Source organism: Triticum dicoccoides, chromosome 6A, assembly GCF_002162155.2.
Source record: "Triticum dicoccoides isolate Atlit2015 ecotype Zavitan chromosome 6A, WEW_v2.0, whole genome shotgun sequence".
In the NCBI taxonomy this organism is placed as follows: domain Eukaryota; kingdom Viridiplantae; phylum Streptophyta; class Magnoliopsida; order Poales; family Poaceae; genus Triticum; species Triticum dicoccoides.
This window is the reverse complement of record NC_041390.1, coordinates 155535940-155542114: the sequence shown is the minus strand read 5'-3', so window position 1 is coordinate 155542114 and position 6175 is coordinate 155535940. Positions and strand designations below refer to the sequence as shown.

The following is a 6175-nucleotide window of genomic DNA, read 5'->3' as shown; positions in this document are numbered from 1 at the left end:
GCCCCAAGTATTTGGCGGATAAGAAGGATGGCAAGGTGAACAAAGGTATATGTGATATGCATGTTATTGATGTGTACCTTACCAGAGCTTGCAGTAGCACCTGGGTATTTGATACTGGTTCTGTTGCTAATATTTGCAACTCGAAACATGGACTACGGATTAAGCGAACACTAGCTAAGGATGAGGTGACGATGCGCGTGGGAAATGGTTCCAAAGTTGATGTGATCGCTGTTGGCACGCTACCTCTACATATACCTTCGGGATTAGTTTTAGACCTAAATAATTGTTATTTGGTGCCAGCGTTGGGCATGAACATTATATCTGGATCTTGTTTAATGTGAGACGGTTATTCATTTAAATCTGAGAATAATGGTTGTTCTATTTATATGAGTAATATCTTTTATGGTCATGCACCCTTGAAGAGTGGTCTATTTTTGATGAATCTCGATAGTAGTGATACACATATTCATAATGTTGAAGTCAAAAGATGCAGAGTTGATAATGATAGTGCAACTTATTTGTGGCACTGCCGTTTAGGTCATATTGGTATAAAGCGCATGAAGAAACTCCATACTGATGGACTTTTGGAATCACTTGATTATGAATCACTTGGTACTTGCGAACCATGCCTCATGGGCAAGATGACTAAAACGCCGTTCTCTGGAACTATGGAGCGAGCAACTAATTTGTTGGAAATCATACATACTGATGTATGTGGTCCAATGAATATTGAGGCTCGTGGCGGGTATCGTTATTTTCTCACCTTCACAGATGATTTAAGCAAATATGGGTATATCTACTTAATGAAACATAAGTCTGTAACATTTGAAAAGTTCAAAGAATTTCAGAGTGAAGTTGAAAATCATCGTAACAAGAAAATAAAGTTTCTACGATCTGATCGTGGAGGAGAATATTTGAGTTGTGAGTTTGGTCTACATTTGAAACAATGCAGAATAGTTTCGCAACTCACGCCACCCGGAACACCACAGCGTAATGGTGTGTCCGAACATCGTAATCGTACTTTACTTGATATGGTGCGATCTATGATGTCTCTTACTGATTTACCTCTATCATTTTGGGGATATGCTTTAGAGACGGCCGCATTCACGTTAAATAGGGCACCATCAAAATCCGTTGAGACGATGCCTTATGAACTATGGTTTGGCAAGAAACCAAAGTTGTCGTTTTTTAAAGTTTGGGGCTGCGATGCTTATGTGAAAAAGCTTCAACCTGATAAGCTCGAACCCAAATCGGAGAAATGTGTCTTCATAGGATACCCAAAGGAGACTGTTGGGTACACCATCTATCACAGATCTGAGGGCAAGACATTCGTTGCTAAGAATGGATCCTTTTTAGAGAAGGAGTTTCTCTTGAAAGAAGTGAGTGGGAGCAAAGTAGAACTTGATGAGGTAACAGTACCTGCTCCCTTATTGGAAAGTAGTTCATCACAGAAACCGGTTCCTGTGACGTCTACACCAATTAGTGAGAAAGTTAATGATGATGATCATGAAACTTCAGATCAAGTTGTTACTGAACCTCGTAGGTCAACCAGAGTAAGATCCGCACCAGAGTGGTACGGTAATCCTGTTCTAGAGGTTATGTTGCTAGACCATGACGAACCTATGAACTATGAAGAAGCGATGGTGAGCCCAGATTCCGCAAAATGGCTTGATGCCATGAAATCTGAGATGGGATCCATGTATGAGAACAAAGTGTGGACTTTGGTTGACTTGCCCGTTGATCGACACGCCATCGAGAATAAATGGATCTTCAAGAAGAAGACTGACGCTGATGGTAATGTTACTGTCTATAAAGCTCGACTTGTTGCAAAAGGTTTTCGACAAGTTCAAGGGATTGACTATGATGAGACCTTCTCACCCGTAGCGATGGTTAAGTCTGTCCGAATCATGTTAGCAATTGTCGCATTTTATGATTATGAAATTTGGCAAATGGATGTCAAAACTGCATTCCTGAATGGATTTCTGAAAGAAGAGTTGTATATGATGCAACCAGAAGGTTTTGTCGATCCAAAGGGAGCTAACAAAGTGTGCAAGCTCCAGCGATCCATTTTATGGACTGGTGCAAGCCTCTCGGAGTTGGAATAAACGTTTTGATAGTGTGATCAAAGCATATGGTTTTATACAGACTTTTGGAGAAGCCTATATTTACAAGAAAGTGAGTGGGAGCTTTGTAGCATTTCTAATATTATATATGGATGACATATTGTTGATTGGAAATGATATAGAATTTCTGGAGCATAAACGGATATTTGAATAAGAGTTTTTCAATGAAAGACCTCGGTGAAGCTGCTTATATATTAGGCATCAAGATCTATAGAGATAGATCGAGACACTTAATTGGACTTTCACAAAGCACATACCTTGACAAAGTTTTGAAGAAGTTCAAAATGGGTCAAGCAAAGAAAGGGTTCTTGCCTGTATTGCAAGGTGTGAAGTTGAGTAAGACTCAATGCCCGACCACTGCAGAAGATAGAGAGAAAATGAAAGATGTTCCCTATGCTTCAGCCATAGGCTCTATCATGTATGCAATGTTGTGTACCAGACTTGATGTGTGCCTTGCTATTAGTTTAGCAGGGAGGTACCAAAGTAATCCAGGAGTGGATCACTGGACATCGGTCAAGAACATCCTGAAATACCTGAAAAGGACGAAGGATATGTTTCTCATTTATGGAGGTGATAAAGAGCTCGTCGTAAATGGTTACGTCGATGCAAGCTTTGACACTGATCCGAATGATTCTAAATCGCAAACTAGATACGTGTTTTTATTAAACGGTGGAGCTGTCAGTTGGTGCAGTTCTAAACAAAGCGTGGTAGCGGGATCTACATATGAAGCGGAGTACATAGCTACTTCAGAAGTAGCAAATTAAGGAGTCTGGATGAAGGAGTTCATATCCGATCTAGGTGTCATACCTAGTGCATCGGGTCCAATGAAAATCTTTTGTGACAATACTGGTGCAATTGCGTTGGCAAAGGAATCCAAATTTCACAAGAGAACCAAGCACATCAAGAGACGCTTCAACTCCATTCGGGATCAAGTCCAGGTGGGAGACATCGAGATTTGCAAGATACATACAGATCTGAATGTTGCAAACCCTTTGACTAAGCCTCTTCCACGAGCAAAACATGATCAGCACCAAGGCTCCATGGGTGTTAGAATCATTACTGTGTAATCTAGCTTATTGACTCTAGTGCAAGTGGGAGACTGAAGGAAATATGCCCTAGAGGCAATAATAAAGTTATTATTTATTTCCTTATATCATGATAAATGTTTATTATTCATGCTAGAATTGTATTAACCGGAAACATGATACATGTGTGAATGCATAGACAAACAGAGTGTCACTAGTATGCCTCTACTTGACTAGCTCGTTGATCAAAGATGGTTATGTTTCCTGACCATAGACAAAGAGTTGTCATTTGATTAACGGGGTCACATCATTAGGAGAATGATGTGATTGACTTGACCCATTCCGTTAGCTTAGCACTTGATCGTTTAGTTTGTTGCTATTGCTTTCTTCATGACTTATACATGTTCCTATGACTATGAGATTATGCAACTCCCGTTTATCGGAGGAACACTTTGTGTGCTACCAAACGTCACAACGTAACTGGGTGATTATAAAGGTTCTCTACAGGTGTCTCCGAAGGTACTTGTTGGGTTGGCGTATTTCGAGATTAGGATTTGTCACTCCGATTGTCGAAGAGGTATCTCTGGGCCCACTCCGTAATACACATCACTTAAGCCTTGCAAGCATTGCAACTAATGAGTTAGTTGCAGGATGATGTGTTACGGAATGAGTAAAGAGACTTGCTGGTAACGAGATTGAACTAGGTATTGAGATACCGACGATCGAATCTCGGGCAAGTAACATACCGATGACAAAGGGAACAACGTATGCTGTTATGCGGTTTGACCGATAAAGATCTTCGTAGAATATGTAGGAGCCAATATGAGCATCCAGGTTCCGCTATTAGTTATTGACCGGAGACGTGTCACGGTCATGTCTACATAGTTCTCGAACCCGTAGGGTCCGCACGCTTAAAGTTCGATGCCGGTTATATTATGAGTTTATGTGTTTTGATGTACCGAAGGTAGTTCGGAGTCCCGGATGTGATCACGGACGTGACGAGGAGTCTCGAAATGGTCGAGACATAAAGATTTATATATTGAAAGCCTATATTTGGATATCGGAAGTGTTCCGGGTGAAATCGGGATTTTACCGGAGTACCGGGGGTTACCGGAACCCCCCGGAGGTTTAATGGGCCATGATGGGCCTTATTGGAGAAGAGGAGGGGCGGCCGGGGCAGGCCACGCGCCCCCTCCCCCTCTAGTCCGAATTGGACAAGGAGGGGGGTGCCCCCCTTTCCTTCCTCTCTCCCTCCTCCTCCCCCTTCTCCTACTCCAACTAGGAAAGGAGGGAATCCTACTCTCGGTGGGAGTAGGACTCCTCCCTGGCGCGCCTCCTCCTAGCCGGCTGGCTCTCCCCCCTTGCTCCTTTATATACGGGGGCAGGGGCACCCCTAGGCACAACAATTGATCTCTTGGATCTCTTAGCCGTGTGCGGTGCCCCCTCCACCATAATCCACCTCGATCATATCGTAGCAGTGCTTAGGCGAAGCCCTGCGTCGGTAGAACATCATCATAGTCACCACGCCGTCGTGCTGCCGGAACTCTCCCTCAAAGCTCGGTTGGATCGGAGTTCGACGGACGTCATCGAGTTGAACGTTTGCAGAACTCGGAGGTGCCGTGCGTTCGGTGCTTGATCGGTCGGATCGTGAAGACGTACGACTACATCAACCGCGTTGTGCTAACGCTTCCGCTTTCGGTCTACGAGGGTACGTGGACACACTCTCCCCTCTCGTTGCTATGCATCACCATGATCTTGCGTGTGCGTAGGATTTTTTTTGAAATTACTACGTTCCCCGACATAAAGTGCATTAGCATTAACTAGATTATTGACTCAAGTGCAAGTGAGAGTGTGTAGGAGATATGCCCTAGAGGCAATAATAAATGATATTATTTATATCCAAGTTCATAATTATGTTTATGTTCCATGCTATAACTGCTATGGTTCTCGAGTCTGCAATAACACGAGGCTCAGAGGAAGACTCATATGCACGTGTGAAATAATAAACGGTAAGAAGTATTCTTAGTCTGATCTCTAAGACTAGCTCAAGTGTTGCATGATGGTTCTGTTTTTCTGATCATGGGCATGTCTATGCCAACAACTTTGAAGGCACAATGTTAAGAGAACATTTGTGTTGAATTGACCCGAATTGATGTTATGCTATGAGATTCATTCATCACAAGTTAATGGTACATAACACAGAAATGATTAACGTTTGCATGATGTGCAGGAATTTTAGACTTTTCCAATCCAAAAAGAAAAAAATGTGCCACACAAAACCACGGCCCCAAGGCCCCGTCGATCGGACGACACGGGTCGGGGGCTGTCGAAGCAAATGAGGAGACGGGCCGCCCATCTCGGCATTTCCACACGCCATGCTTTCCAGAACCTTCCCCTCATTTCTTTTTCCGTTCCAAAACCATCCAATCCAAGCCGTCCGTCGGCAATCCGCGGGCCCAGAACCCACGGGCGCCGCACCGTTCTTAGGCTGGTCACAATAGGGAGGAACTTAGAAGTAATATCACACACTCCAATACAACTTTGCTTATGTGGCACATATTTAATGAAGAGAGAGGTGCTTATGGTAACTAGCTAAGTTACCGAAACATCACACACTCCAAGAAACAATGAGTCTATAACCTAATAAATACATCGTTACATGACACTATATAGATGTTTCTACCCACTATGAAGTTAGTAACATAGTCTAGGGAAATGTGTAAGTTACTAGCTTATATTCTTACCCATTGTGACCAGCCTTACCCCCCCTCCAAGCCACACCCACACAACACCCCACGAAAACCATCCCCTCCCGCTGCCACCCTGTCCCACCCCGCATTGACCCACCCCCTCCCGCTGCCACCCTGTCCCACCTCCCATCGACCCCACACGTCATCGGCACACCGCCACCGCAAATCCCCCCGAATATTCCCTCCCATCGCGAACTACGCCTTGGCCTCTATAAAGAAAACCGGAGCGCACGGGCAGCGTCGCCACATCCATCCAAACCAAAGCCAAGCCCATCGC

General features: G+C 43.9%; 1 protein-coding gene across 1 annotated transcript in view; it reads left to right on the top strand.

Moving 5' to 3' along the window:
• The first annotated feature begins 1456 nt into the window (after positions 1–1456).
• Positions 1457–6175, top strand: part of LOC119316383 (phosphoglycerate kinase, cytosolic-like) — an 8454-nt gene continuing 3735 nt past the window's right edge. The window contains exons 1-2 of the mRNA XM_037590699.1: positions 1457–1463; positions 1639–1643. The gene's annotated coding sequence lies outside the window, so the exon portion shown is untranslated. The remainder of the gene's footprint in view (positions 1464–1638; positions 1644–6175) is intronic.